This window comes from Vanellus vanellus, assembly GCF_965231255.1.
Source record: "Vanellus vanellus genome assembly, chromosome: 2".
NCBI lineage: Eukaryota > Metazoa > Chordata > Aves > Charadriiformes > Charadriidae > Vanellus > Vanellus vanellus.
Genome location: NC_138906.1, coordinates 118,108,953 through 118,123,537, shown reverse-complemented (window position 1 = coordinate 118,123,537; position 14,585 = coordinate 118,108,953). Strand labels below are relative to the sequence as shown.

General features: G+C 37.8%; 1 protein-coding gene across 1 annotated transcript in view; it reads right to left on the bottom strand.

Moving 5' to 3' along the window:
* GREB1L (GREB1 like retinoic acid receptor coactivator) overlaps window positions 1-14,585 on the bottom strand; it is a 144,721-nt gene that overhangs the window by 67,331 nt on the left and 62,805 nt on the right. Inside the window, exon 2 of the mRNA XM_082479255.1 lies at window positions 14,412-14,515. The gene's annotated coding sequence lies outside the window, so the exon portion shown is untranslated. The remainder of the gene's footprint in view (window positions 1-14,411; window positions 14,516-14,585) is intronic.

Sequence of the window (14,585 nt, the reverse complement as noted above, 5' to 3'; positions counted from 1 at the left end):
AGAAACATCCAATAACTCGAATTTTTGTTCTTGCTAATATTAACTGAAATTACACGGAAGGTCAGTTCTTTGTCTTTTTAGGGTCTTCACCTCTTGTCTTCAATGAAATACTATGATTTACATGTAGTCTGATCCATATAACTCAAATAATCTAATCATACTCTTACAACAAAAGATGTAAGTAAAAAAAGAGAGAAATAAGTAACATCCAAACCATATACAGCAAATGCTGTGAAACGTTTTTATTTTAAATTATGCTTTATACTAGTATAGTGATAACAATCATTTAAATATCTGCTTTGACAATTAACATTTATGTTTATATCAATGATGAATTTAGCACCTTCATGAAATATTCAAGCACAGACCTGCAGATCATTACTTCTCCTTGGGTGACATTATACAGCCCGCAGCCTGTTATATTTGTGCCCACAGCATTAGGATACAGACTCTCAAATGTAAACATTTAGTAGCAGGATGGCCATGGAAGGTTTTACAATGAGCTGAGGGACACTGACTGAAAATTTTCCACTTTCCTGGATCATTATACCATATGACATTTGCTCCAAAGAAACAGCAATCTAACATTTTCCAATAGACTGAATACAAGACTGCATTTTCGTAGAATTTTATTTCAACAGAGATAACTTTTCCCCAGTTAAATCAATAGATAGAAAAGCACAAAACCTTTTAACGTTATCTTTGTACTTCCCTTCACTAGATGTCACCTAGCCCTATGACCAGGAGGAGACCTTGGCCAAGAAGATAAGTTGGCATTTAGAAAACCTACAATTCCACTCCTGCTTTATCACTGGGTTGCTCAAGGTCCTCAGGGCCACCTGTAAAAGAGCAATAATGATGACAGCTGCTTATAGCAGCATTTGAGATCTACTGGTATAGACAAATATTTAAGAGCTAAATATTACTACACTATGGGAATACCTAGGCACAAAGCTTATTTAATTACTCACCTCCAGCTTGAGAGAGAGGCTTAGTTCCCTGTTCAGTCAGAGACTTTGTACAACTTTGGGCAAAGAATTTGTCATCTTTAACTTAGACCTGCTTTTAATAAATTTTGGGGCAACGGCATTTCCCTACCCCAATTTCTTGATTTGGCACATTCAGGTATTTCAGCAATAAAATATTTAAGACACATAGATTCTCTTTTTCACTCTGTAAGTTTTCATTAAATTTGGAAATGGCAGGGAGTGTGTACAAACACACAACTACGAAGTAAATTGAGGAAAAAGTTACACTGAAGCAGGATTAAGGTTGCAGTACACTAAATCCTGTCAGGTGCCTTTGAGCAAAGAATTGATGAAAAACAGCAAAGTGACTGAAATCCTGGTTTTACTGAAATCAGTGATGATAGTTCCATAAATGTCAGTGAAATCATGACAAACTATTGTATCTTTAAATTGCATACTATAAAATTTCGTTTCTGTGCTGTGGTATTTTATGTAAGGTATGATGTGCTTAAGGTAGGATTTCAGAAATGTATCCAAATGAAAAGACTTTAGTTAAAATACCACAATAAATACGAATCAATCTTTAAGAATCAGAAAATTTGCAATTCCCACAGCACATCATCTGCCTGAAGTCTATCTGTCTTCCACATTTTCTACAATCTATACATTGTATACAATCTATGCGAACTATTTTCATTTTGATGGGAAACTATTAATAAAATATGGTATGAACAGAGCAAAAATGTTGGCCAGCCAAGGTTATTTAATTTGCTTCCCTGGAATCTATACAAAGAGACTTGCTTGTGGTTGGTGCTTGTTGTGGATTTTCCTGAGAAGGTTGGTTAATATTACCAGAGGACATTTCTAGCTTGCCGAGAGAAAACAAGATTGTAATTGGAAACGCCAAGTAAAGGAAAGCAACTTGTATGAGCGCTGGTCTCTGCAGTATGGAAGCAAAGCAGGAGGAGGGCTTCCCGGGGATGAGTTTGTGCAAGATGGGGGGCAGGCAGAGGTACCAGAGGGCAAAGTGCCAGGAGCGGCAGCGGCCGGGGGTCCTGCTGGGCTGTGGCGGGGAAGCTGGGAGCCCCGGAGACCAGCGCCAGGGAGCCAGCACTGGGCAGCTGATTTCCTAACACTGCCCGAGGCCATTAGGACAGCTGAGCCTCATTTAGAGTTCAAGGGAGCTGAAGGGGGAGAGAAGGGGTGGGAGGAGCAGGAGGCTCTCCCTCCACGGGGGAGGGGAGCTGGAGAGACCGTCTGACAGCGAGCTGCTTACTGCTTCGGGTTGTGCCATCCTGATCCAGCCTGCCCAAAAGCACCAGTACAAGGTATTAATGCCTTAGTGTTTCTGCTTCTAATACTACCTCTAAAAACCTGGTGTAATTCGGAAGTGCTTCATTTTCCTTCTCCCTGCAGCAGCGCCAGGGCAGGCAACAGGAGCATACCGTGCCTTACACGTGCTCATGAGCCATATCTGCATTTAAACATGACCAAACCCAATGATTTAATGTAACTAAATTAATGCTCATTACTAAAAAAAAATTATCCAAATAATGTCTATCCTACATTCCTATATGATGCCATTTAGTAAAAATAAAACAAACGAACAAAAAAACACCCCTGTCGCTTTCTAGAGTGAAATTAAGACAAGTGTTCCTTAAAATTCTGCACATTTGATGTTAGATTCAGTGGGCTGGGGGGGATGTGGGAAAGACGATCGCAGGTTGAGTGCAGTTGAGGCTCTCTGACACAGTGTCTGAGAGAAAACGGAGCTGGACTTGGCTGAGGAGCTCCTCTCTGATCTCACATGCCTGTTTTCCTCCTGTCAACACCGATACATGAGTGCTCACCCTCACACCCATGTTACCATATCCAGCCATACTGCACCAAACTACGCCAGTGCCTACTTGGGTGCACTGAGAGGTTTCTAATACGCAGGAGGTTTGAATTGGGAGTAAATAATTCTTTCCGTAGCTGTGTGCATGCTACTTGCAGCTGGCTCAGCACAGAGCTGGTTAGATTCCCAGGGACGAGCAATTTGCACACCTGTAATACAGTATTCCAACCCTCACCCTTCCTTTTACCTGCACCACTAGGTACCAGTGTAACTTGTAAGTTGCCTGCTTCCCTTAGCAAACTGTTGAGCTTTGTTTTGGATTGGACTCTGCAGGATGTTACTTACGTGCATTATGCAGAGTATATATATACATGGTAAGATTTGGTGCTATACTTTCTTCTCTCCCCCACCTCCCCAAGGAAAAAGGTTCAGTTTGACAACAGCTGCTCTCCAGGCTTCCCCTCTTTACCTCACCACCTTTGCCACTCTACTCAGACAGACAATATTTATTTCATGTCCTTAAAACTTACTATAGAGAGACTAGAAGACACAACTGAAATTAAAGAACTTCAAAATCAAATCTGCAGCAAAACATGAAATAAGGGGAGAATTTTCTAACATTCAGATCATCTGCACCTCCAGGCTCTATCACTCTCAGGGTACTTCTCTGCAAAGATCCAGATACTAAGGCATCACGATTACTACCCAATACGTCTCCACTGTTGCTATGCTTCTTCAAAGCAGATTTCCTGAGCCTGCTTCAAGTCTTCCTTGTAGTGGGCCATCACTGACTGAACTGGAGGATTAACTGTGAGATTTGCTGGAGTTTGAGAGCTGTCTTACAACAGAGCTGGATGGCAGCCCTCACATCTCAGTCTGGGTCCTTACAAAGACACATGAACAAGGCAATCATGAAATTCTACTAACCTGACCCCAAGTGAAGAAGTATTAATTCTACAGTTTTTAATAAAAAATAAATATGGGCATTCATTACAGAAAACAAAACTGCAATTACCAGGAGCTTCCATCAAAGCAGACAGAAATGGAAGTAATAAAAGCAAAATTTCAAAGATGATTGATTTTAGCACCGCATCGCTTAAATGTGCAGTGAAGGACCCAGGGAAATTCTGATCACTTTTTCAACCCCAGAAGCAGAACTTACAAGAAAGTCTTGTCAATTCAAGCAAATAATCTTGTCCCATGTGGTCACCCAGGTTTCAAAAGATCTCTGCAGAAACATGACACTGGATGTTTAAGGAGAACCAGAGCCCAGGTCCAGCAGGCTTGCAGTGTATAAGTACAGTAAACGGTACCCACTTCTAGTTAGCAAAATTGGTGACTATGGTCCTTCACATACCAAACAAAAAGTAATCTCTGGAAAGTGGATTGTTACCCAATAGCTCTTGGGAGCTAGAACTGCACATTGAGTTGAAGGCTCTGCTAGTAAAAATATAATCAGATCATTCAGTACACCAGATACCACATATTTGGCCTCCAGGTGGGTCATGACCCCAGAGACTTTAAAGGAGAGGAACTGAACTGGAGGATGAGGGAGGGGGTAAGTGTTGTTGTTATGGCTTAAAGCAATTTCACAATTACCTGATAGCGAATGATGAATCTGATGCAAACACCCTCCATTAAGTCAGCTCTATCAAGTCCTTACTTTGTGTTTAACCTAATGATGTAATTGTGTTCTCCAAAACACATAATCTGGCTTCTGATCTGGCCTAACCCCACAGGAAAGTTTCTCTTCAAAGGAAAAGAAAGCAAGTTCCTTCACAAAGGCACTGCCAGGCCCAGCACAGCTTCTGTATCTCAAAGGGTTATCTTAGGCAAAGAGAGACCAGGCATCTATTTATGCTGTAGAATTGTTTGGGAACTGGTTGTTTCAGGTACAGCTAGCATTTTCTATTATCTACGTCATTCTTATTGATGGTTCTGGGAATAGTATTTTTTTCCCATTAGAGCATCATTAGGATGTATCATGAACATGCATACAGCAGAAAATATGACAGTTAATAATGACAATAACAAATATATACGCTAATTAAAAGTGTAGACTTGGAAGTCGAAAGTATATGCCCAGCATTAACTGTAGCATTCAGTGGGGAAAGACTTATGTGTGAGTCAATATGAGAGTGCAAGGTGGAGTAGTCTCATTAACAGATCCCTTATCTCATAACCTTTGTAAGATCTTCTCCCCCCCTGCCCCCCCAACCCAGTCCTTTCAAGATTCTGAGATTCTCACCCTGCTTTTGTCTTGGTTAGGGATCTTCAAACTCAAGATTGTAAACCCTTTTACAGTTATGTAGCAAATGATAGGTAATTAGTTCACAAAGTCTTTCAGGAAAAACAAACGATTAGTTTGTATTGACTCTGTTTACAGTGGAGTTTCCTTTCATTTTTATTTTTCATTTTATTTTGAGGAAAATATTGCTAGCATTCAATACTGTTTAGAATCTAGTCTTTCAGTGTGATGTTGCCACTACTGCCTCAGAGGAATGGGAAAGATCAAGAATGCCTATTTTTTCCTTCCTCTTATTGCTCAATTAATAGTACCTGTACATGGAGTATTGCATCAGATTACCTGGGAGTTGGAAAATTCCTTGGACAGAAAAAGACAAATGCATACACAATAGAGCTACATGCAGGATAATGGAACAGGGCAGCTATTCCCCCACAACATGAAACAGAAAGCAAATCACAAGTGGTGCTAATATGGAGGCTGCTATGCCCTCACTGCTCTATCCCTTTCACCCCAAGACTATCCCCACAGTCTTCAGGCACAATTCACAAAACAATAAACATACTAAAGGTAAAATTCACACCTGAATTCAGGATGGTCTTAGTAAGTTGAACTTATATGCATGAAGCTGTCAACTTCAAATCACCTCTAAATACTGCAAAAATTAAGCTGAATCGCATTTTTAAAAATCCAGTAATTTGGGAGTTTTCAGCTTCACAGCATAAACCAGCAGCGAGGCCGAAAAAGGAAAACCACCAAGAAACAGAAACTGAAACTCAATCTCATCTCTTTTACTTAAAATTTGAAATGTCTCTCCAGTTCTTTTTAACAGTATTTACTAAGCTATACACATAAAGGTACAATGTTACAGACGTCACTGCAAGTTAAGCTCAAATCAAGTTTTATAAAATGGTAGTTCAGTAGTTTTAAGTTACAAGCTCAGCACCTGTGTTTATTGCCTAACATCTCACATTTTCCTTCATCTTTCAAATGTTATGATATAACTATGTAAACCCAACAACAGTCAGTTCTTCTTATCCCCAAACTGGAGCTGGAAGTCATTTCACAAGATTTCTGCAACATGAAGCTTTGTGACAAGCACTGTACAGACCTCGCACTGGCTTTACTTTTCTCCAGGTTATGACTCCCACTCAGAAAAGAATTGTTGCATTCGAGGTAGGCTGAACTCTTACAGTACAGCTACGAGAGGAAAACTGGTGCAAGTCAGTGCACTGGGGATGCTCAACACATTCCGCTAGCGAGGACTGAGATGATTTAAGGATTAAGCATGTGCCAAATTTCATTCGATGCCATTTCCTCAGTAAACAGAATCAACAAGCAGATGAAAGAAAACATCTGCCCTCGCTACTTAATTTACATGAACTCGCTCACAATGACTAAACAATATGAACAAAATATGTAGGACTAGTTGCTGTGAATAAATGATGCTATGTTAGAAGCATTTAAAGCAATATATGCCTACCTGAATATGGAAAACTACATGGAAAAGTACTATAAAGAAACTGGAACATTAATGAAGCAAAGCTGTAGCTTATACCATTTGGTGGGGTACTTGGAATCAAGGAATGTCTTTTGACGACTGTTGTAAATTCACAGCTCATTTTCATGGGCAAAGACTGTCTTATGCACACAAATGCTCATATCCAAATAGGCGCTATATGTTCTGTTACCAGTTGCGTGCACCCATACATTTTTACTGTCTCTCTTATACTCATCCACCTACACGCATCTCTTCATACAACCTTCCTATGTATTTGCTTTTGCAAATATACCATTTCCCTAATTATTCATCCTCTGTCTTCCTACTGTGGAAAAAGGAACTTAATTAGAAGCCATACCACCTCTCCCCCCCCCATATTTTGTGTTCATAATATTTAATATATATATATGTCCTTTTTTAGTCTTCTCTTATTGCAATGCCTGGCATTTCAGGGAAAGGTCGATGATACAGGCTTGTGGACAATGACAGGAAGTCAGATGACAACAAATTTGACCATAAAAGCTATAAAAGTGTGTAAGAGTTAATAAAAATTCAGTTCCCAGTAACACTAAAAGAAATGCTCAGTAGTGTATCACCAAGAATGAGAAGACTATATATAGTGGAGTGCAAATCTTACATGAATAGGCCAATATCCTTCATGATATGGAAGCTTCTTAACCTATTCTGACTGCAAGGCTTTTAGAGCCCTTTTAAATGACATTTGAAATTGGCAGATAAGTTACTGTGAAGGTTGTCTAGGGTTTTTAAAATTATTTGTAGAAGATGGAGCAAATTCTTTTATACTACTGGGATCTTTCACAATGTACATAGGGAATGAAACATTACTATGCCTATTACTATACCTTCAACAGAAGATGTACACTTTCTCTTTTCTTTCAATAGAAAAACCTTCAAGTGAAAAAAAAAAAAAGTTACCACCCTACAAACCTAGTTTTTAATTTTGAAGTTTGGGTAATGTTAAAATACTTAATTATTTTAAAAGGAGTATGTGCTCACACTTGGATGCTTACACACTTATTGCTGAGGCAGCTCAAATAAATCACTAAGGAGCACTTTTGAAACTCTCAGCCTGCCTCCTTAAAACAAGCATGCTCCTACATAGCTTTCTCCATTTATGTCCTCTACCCTAAATCAATAGGACTATTAGCCACATTATTAAAGCCAGCGCAATACAACCAAATCAGTAATGGTGCTTAATCCCAGCTCTGGGATCAAGGCATATTTTTGCTGTGTAATTTTGATTTTGCAATTAGTTGCAGACATGAATTACAATTGATTTTCATAACAACTTAGCATGTTAGCACAGTTAAACAAATTACATATTTGAATCCTTTCAGCAACCATAGCTAATAACACAGCAGGTAAAACTACTGTATCTAAGTAATTAATGTAATAACTATTTAAATAACTGTAACTGCATGTAGCATTTTGCTGCTTACTGAAATGTTTTTCCAAGCCCGAATTTGTTCCCCAAGACATTTCTTCGGAATCGATACCTGTTCCCAAACCTAACAGATTTTTATTGAAATGTTGTTTTCATATACTTTTCATATACATAAGTGTGCAGTCATTCACTGACAATACGTATTCTGCTAGTAATACACAGGTCTTATTGTAAGTTATTAGCTAACTGTATTTAGTAATTGCTAATTAAAACAAACTATTCAGAACTTAGAGACATAAAATGTATTTATGTAGTTTACATTAATCTATAATGTAAACTGTATCTTCTCAGATGTGTCAATTTAAAGATGTGTTTTTAATGGAGATTTGATGTTTATTTCAATGGAATGCTGTCTACTATTACACCATTTTTAAAAAATTCTATGTGGACTTCTTTAATTTCCATGACTGGGAAGATCAGTGAACAGTTTTGGTACCTCTTTCTAAATATGAATCACAAGTCCATATTTGTCAACAATTTTAATGCTGAAAACTGTCACTAATTGCTTACTTTCGTGAATTATGTATTTTTTTTCCCAGAGGGGTTGCTGCTATCCCGAGAAAGTGAAAGCGAAAGTTACCTGTGTTTCAAAAGAGCCATGTAATGATATAAAAAGGAGCATTAATAATGGCATCTCGACTTACACTGCTCATGAAAATGAAAGGGATGATGATCTATTAAGCATATATGGTCTGCTTACATAGAAGCTGAGCACTTCGCCTACAATCACAAGCCTCCTTTGAATGCCTTATCAATAAAGTTTGTTACCAACTCTTCAACACAACTGGACTAACAAAGACCACCATAAACTAATGATATCAATGTCATTTCCAACCACTGAGTTTGCTCAACATGTTTGTAATTCTTACTCATTTTTTTTCCTGCACATTCTCTGTACACCACTTCTCATTATCTGCCTTCAGACCTCAATAAGTACATATTCACCTGCCTGCTGTTGTTTTATTGTCTTCAATAGGACTATGGAGTAGGACTGTGTACTATGGCTTATCAAACCCTGTATGTAAATTATTGTAAATCCTTAGGCCACTAGGCTGCAAAAATCTAACTTTTAAAATATCATAACTTATGCTATTTATTTATTGTATGCACAAGATACCATTTATGTAGCAACTTTTGCATACACACCGTTTGACTTCTTTTTAAGACTGCTAACCAAGATGACACTATTTGATAAAAAAGCAGTATAAAAATTCACTAGAGATACAGAAAATAGAAGTTAAAACGTAATCCATTCTGACACATCTCAACATCAGATTGTACAGTACAAGCATTAAACAGAAAAATCCTTAATAAAAATCTTCCTAGGTATCTACATCTGCAGTAAAAATGTTTTCCCCATGCTCTTTTCTTTCTTTTTTTTTTGTTTCCTCATATGAAAGTGCTACTAAATAAGGAAGACAAAGAAATTTTTATTGCCAAGCAATATAAACTAATTGCTCTTCATCTTGCAGAGACATTACTTGTTCTGAAAATTCTTAATTCTAACAAGACATACTGACACTTCTAAAAAAAATCTGAGTAATAAGTATAGTGGTAATACAGATTACACTGGCTCTTAAAACCTTCCAAACAAAGATGACCCAATTCTTCAGGAACATCCACTCAGTATTTTCTTTTTCCACAGTATTCATCTTATCTGGTGCATGTTCTGCTTTGTGACAGCTATAACAGACTTAAAGTGAAGCACTGGAGTAGGACTTTGTAAACTTCAACCTTTCTTTTGCAGTAAGCAATCCTTTCCCCTGCCCTGAAGCTGGCAAAATTGGAAATGTAGCATGGCAGTTCTTCAAATATACAACCTGAAAGTAATTTCAGGGTTACCAACTTGAAAAGGAGACAGTCTCTGCAGCCAGAGTGTGTCTGTGACACTGTGCAAAGGAGAACACCCTGTACCCGAGAGCCTCACAAACGGCGTTTCCCACATCGCCTTCATCTGTAAAGTGCATAATCCTGCCAAAAGCACCGTCAAGTCTTGTTTCTTTCCCTCTCCAGAAAGATCATTAAACAAATCCCTAACACAGATTTCTAGATTAAAAAGTAAAATTAAATCAAGGAGTAATAAAGAAAGTCTTAAGTAATCAAATTTGCTTCACTAACACACTTGCATAAAAGAAGGTTAGGTGGGTTTGTTGGTTCCTCACCTCCTCCAAAAAATGACTGTTTTCCTCTCTAGAGCCCTGTCTGAAAACAAGGCAAGTCTGAAAAAGAAACCCCCTTGTTTGTACGAGGCTTGAAAACCATCATCCCTAAAAAGGAACCACAACCCCCTCTTCTTTTGCAGAGAGGTTGTGTCAAAATGTTTATCAAGTCTACTCAGAGCATGTTTCTGCACAGCTCTTCTGAAAATACCATTTTCAAATAGGTCAAAATGATCACGTTTCTGCTCATCTCAACTCGGAATATGTTTTAGAAAGGAAGGAACAAACAAATCTTTTCTTATCTGAAACTCCCATGCAGTGTCTAGATATAGAGGCGTATCTAACATCATTCTGCAGTCACTTTTAGCCTGTGATAGAGAGGGAAAAAAACAAACCAAACCAAACCAAAACAGAAAAGCCAGCTGTTTCATGGCTATTTCTATGCAAAAAGCAATGCATGAACGGAGATGAAAACCCTGTATAGGTCAAAACCATAACAATCAGTTTAAACCTACAAGTAATGTCAAGTTTAATATTGTTCGGACATTTTTTTGCAACTTCTCTGCTGCTGGGAAAGTGTGTCTAAATTACTTACTGAATTCCTATTTAAAAAAGCAATAACTTTCTCGTGTTGAATTTTAGTGGAAATTAACTTCAAAGTGCAGAGTTCTTCCTTTTCCTTTTACCCAACATGTGCTTGTCATGTGTCAAAGCTGACTACTTGCTCCCCTCCCCAGAATACCACAAATTCTTCTGTAAAATAAAGCAAGCTCTGTCCAGAATCTCTGAAACTACCAGAGGCAACCCCTGTTTGAGATCAAAGATGCACATCACTACTGGACCTTCTGCAGTATCCCAGATTTTAGTTAAGATGGAATTTGCAACAAATAAGCAATCAACAGAACAAAACATTAACATCACATCCAAGGATATATCTAAAAAGAGGCGCTTTGACATTCAGGCTACCTTTTCTAGATACTTAGGAATCCCAATAGGTATTTGTAGGATAAATGTCCACAAATGGCATATTTATAACGCCATTTAGATCTGGCAAAGAAAAACCTTTATCTTTACTTAAAAGAGAAATGCAAAACCTCAAAATTACATATTATTAACAATTAATAGGAGAAGAAAACAATTTTCTATTTCTAATGCCTATATCGGTTATGTGATGCTACTCATCACACACTATGACAAACTGTGTATGTGTTCTTTATGTCTTGGAAGAAGAAAAAATTATAATAAAATACATCATTTATCAGAGACATTAGATGTGCTTCTCTACTTGTTTTTCTGCCAGAAGGAGAAGTCTTAATGACTTCTGGACTCAAATTAGCTGCAACATAAACATGCTAGCAGAGGCAAGATTGATTCCAAACGCTGCTATTACAGTTTAGTGAGTCAGTAACAGAAAATTCACAGGTTCTATACATTCTTGAAGGCATAAGTATAAAACTTCCAGTAAATACTGATACTCAGGAAACTAGCGCTCATGATATTTTTCTGTGACTGCTGCCACAGTAGAGTATAAATACTATGTATAAAATTGTGGGCTAAAATCCACTTGAACACCTGATAAATAAACACTTTATAGATACAGAACAATTTTATCCAGTAGAAAAAAATCTTAATAATCCATATACTTCCATTTTACATACTTTGCGTAATTAAATTCTAGGGTTACAAGCAAAATCTAGCATTATAGCTCAAATGACTATTTCTCTAAGCAGTTTTATTATACAGTTTATTTTATATAGCCCTTAGTTCCATATAGATATATGTGTAAAATGTTATATTTACTGCTTATAGGGATAAAGCTGAAAACAGATTCAGAGAGACATCTCATCAAGTTCCTACAGCAAAAGCCAGTCTAATCTCATTGATAAATAAATCACCTCAATCCTTTCTTCATTTGTTATTGCCTTATTGCAAAAGCATTAAGCTGAAGCCTAGAAAGTCAAAGTTAAGGCCTGATCTTCCATCTCTATCCTATCTGGCCGCTCCCTTGTGTACCCTCAAACACACATGCCATCATTTCCTGATGAGTTTAGAAGGGGTTATCAGGAGAATTTCAAGACATGTGTCAGTTTTGTAGCAATCTGAATGCTATACAAACATCTTCTGTGTTTAATAGGCAATTTGTATTTTAGTAGGTTTATCCATTCCCAACTTTATTTGTTTAAAGGTGCCTTAACCTTGGCATAAATCAATGCCAAGCATCTGTATGGAGTACTTCTAGAGAGTTTAAAAATTAAGCTCTTTGGAGAGCTGTATTTTGCAAGCACGTTTCTTTCAACAAAAAAAATACTTGTCAACTTCTTTGCTCATTTTTTCTCCTTGAAAATGACACAATTTATTCTTTTCCACTCTTCTCATGGTGTCCTTTTAAATATCACAATGAAACACCAGGTTAGTCACTATAAAAATGCCGCCACCACCACCGGCTCCTGAGTATCTTTTTCTTCCTAATTTGACAATGAGTGTTTGTGTAAGACAGTAGGGCCAAAGAGTCAGAGGCCCCGGGGTTGTATCTTGCAGCAACTCCCCCCTTCCAAAGGAAAACAAAAAGCACTGAACCTTTTCTGCCACATGCCCGGTCCTTCCCCCACCACCTCTCTGGTGAAGACAGCCATTATTACATTTCCTTTCAGGTTATTTACAAGGTCTTGGCTCTGACATTGATTTCTTATCTGTTTCTATGACAAATGTTAAGTGTTAATAAGCTGTCACTTTAAAGAAAGATAATGCTAAACAAATTATAGGAATAAATTACTCAAAACCTATTCTTCAATATTTTTTTGGTGAGCATTGAAACAAGCAAAAATTGCTGAAGACCAGAAAAAAAAACACATTTTTTTTCAACTAATAAATAAGTGTTAGCACTTTAAAAGATGTTATAGTTTAAACTAGGCAGCATCCTGATAATCTAAAGTGAATTTGTCAGGGGGCAGGCTCAGCTCCCTAAGGAACTTATAAGTGAAGGTTTTTACTTTTTCAAATATTTTGCTCATGGTATAAATTTTAGGATAAAAGGTGAAAGTTCAGAAATCTTTTCGGTTACAGAACCATTAAAATGATAAACATTTGGGATCCCAAAGTACACTTCTACTCTAACTGTCCTTTCAGACCTGCATTGACTGCACTATAATAGCTGCCAACATTTGGTAAGGATTAGCCTTTCATTTAGACAAAAGCAAGCATTCCTTAGCTAAATCAGCACTTTTTGCCATCAGACTCATAAAACCTTTTCACAACACAGATTTTCAAGAGAATCCTTTAGGGTTTTAGGATGCTGCTCCTTTTACTAAGTAACAAAATACACCCCAGGGTGTCTCATTGACCGCACTCAGCTGTCCTTTGACCTCTGCAATTGTTTAGCCTAACTTCAGGGCCACAGAATCTGCCTCCCCCCCATCAAAAAGGCTAATGTTGCTTCCTCCTAGCACCTGGGGAAGCAAAATCCTAGAGGTTCCCCCCCTTTTCCAGATTTCTACTAAGTTCCAGATGTTGCTGAGCAATATGTTCCTGCAGGCAGGTTTGGGGAACCTGCAAGCGCCGCTCAGAACCTGGGCTGTGGCCATGACCCCCTTGCTCTGCTCAGCGCTGCCCTTGCCCCAGGGATACAATAGGTCATAAAGCAGGAATAGATCTTCAGCCTTCTGGGTACACTGGCTATTTAAATGCAACAAGAAACTATGCAAGCCCAATATTGTATACTGAGACAAGCCTCCCCCCTTCAAGAAGTCAGAAAAAAAGATGTGTGAGAATCTCAGCTGGAAGCACAAATCTATCCAGATCATTACAAAGATCTGCATTCTTCTTCCCATTTGTTTTAAACCTTTTGAGAGGACAAACAAACAAACATCCACCCTCCAAGTGCATAAAACATATATTTAGCTAGTCGCTTAGGTATTTGCAGTGCTTCTAAGTAAAACAGCAGAAGAAAATTGTTACAGCTTCAAAAGAACTGTCATTAAATAATGAAGTTGACCTTATTGTGGATATATAAGAAAGAAATAGAAGCACAAATCAGCCTTCTTTGGTGAAGGCTGTTTTATTAGATGAACTGGATTCCAAGATTTTTGAAGAACTTAGATGTTGTATATGTCCGAAGCAAAAATAAAATCATTATTTACAGTCCACACTGTTCCTAAAATGCAGCCAATGGAAATGAAAGCAGAGATGCTGAACACAAACATACGATGTATTGTCTATTAGGAAAGGCAAATACAGTACCTTCTCAGATTCCTTTTAACCTATTTGAAATGCAGTCATGATTAAAGGATGCAGCTAAGGGTTTGTGAAGCCTTGCTGTGAAGTTGTTTAAAACTCCTCAACACCTGAAAAATAAGAAGGGAGAAAAAAATTAGAATGACTTCTGCCAGCATATAGTATATAACAAGCCAACAA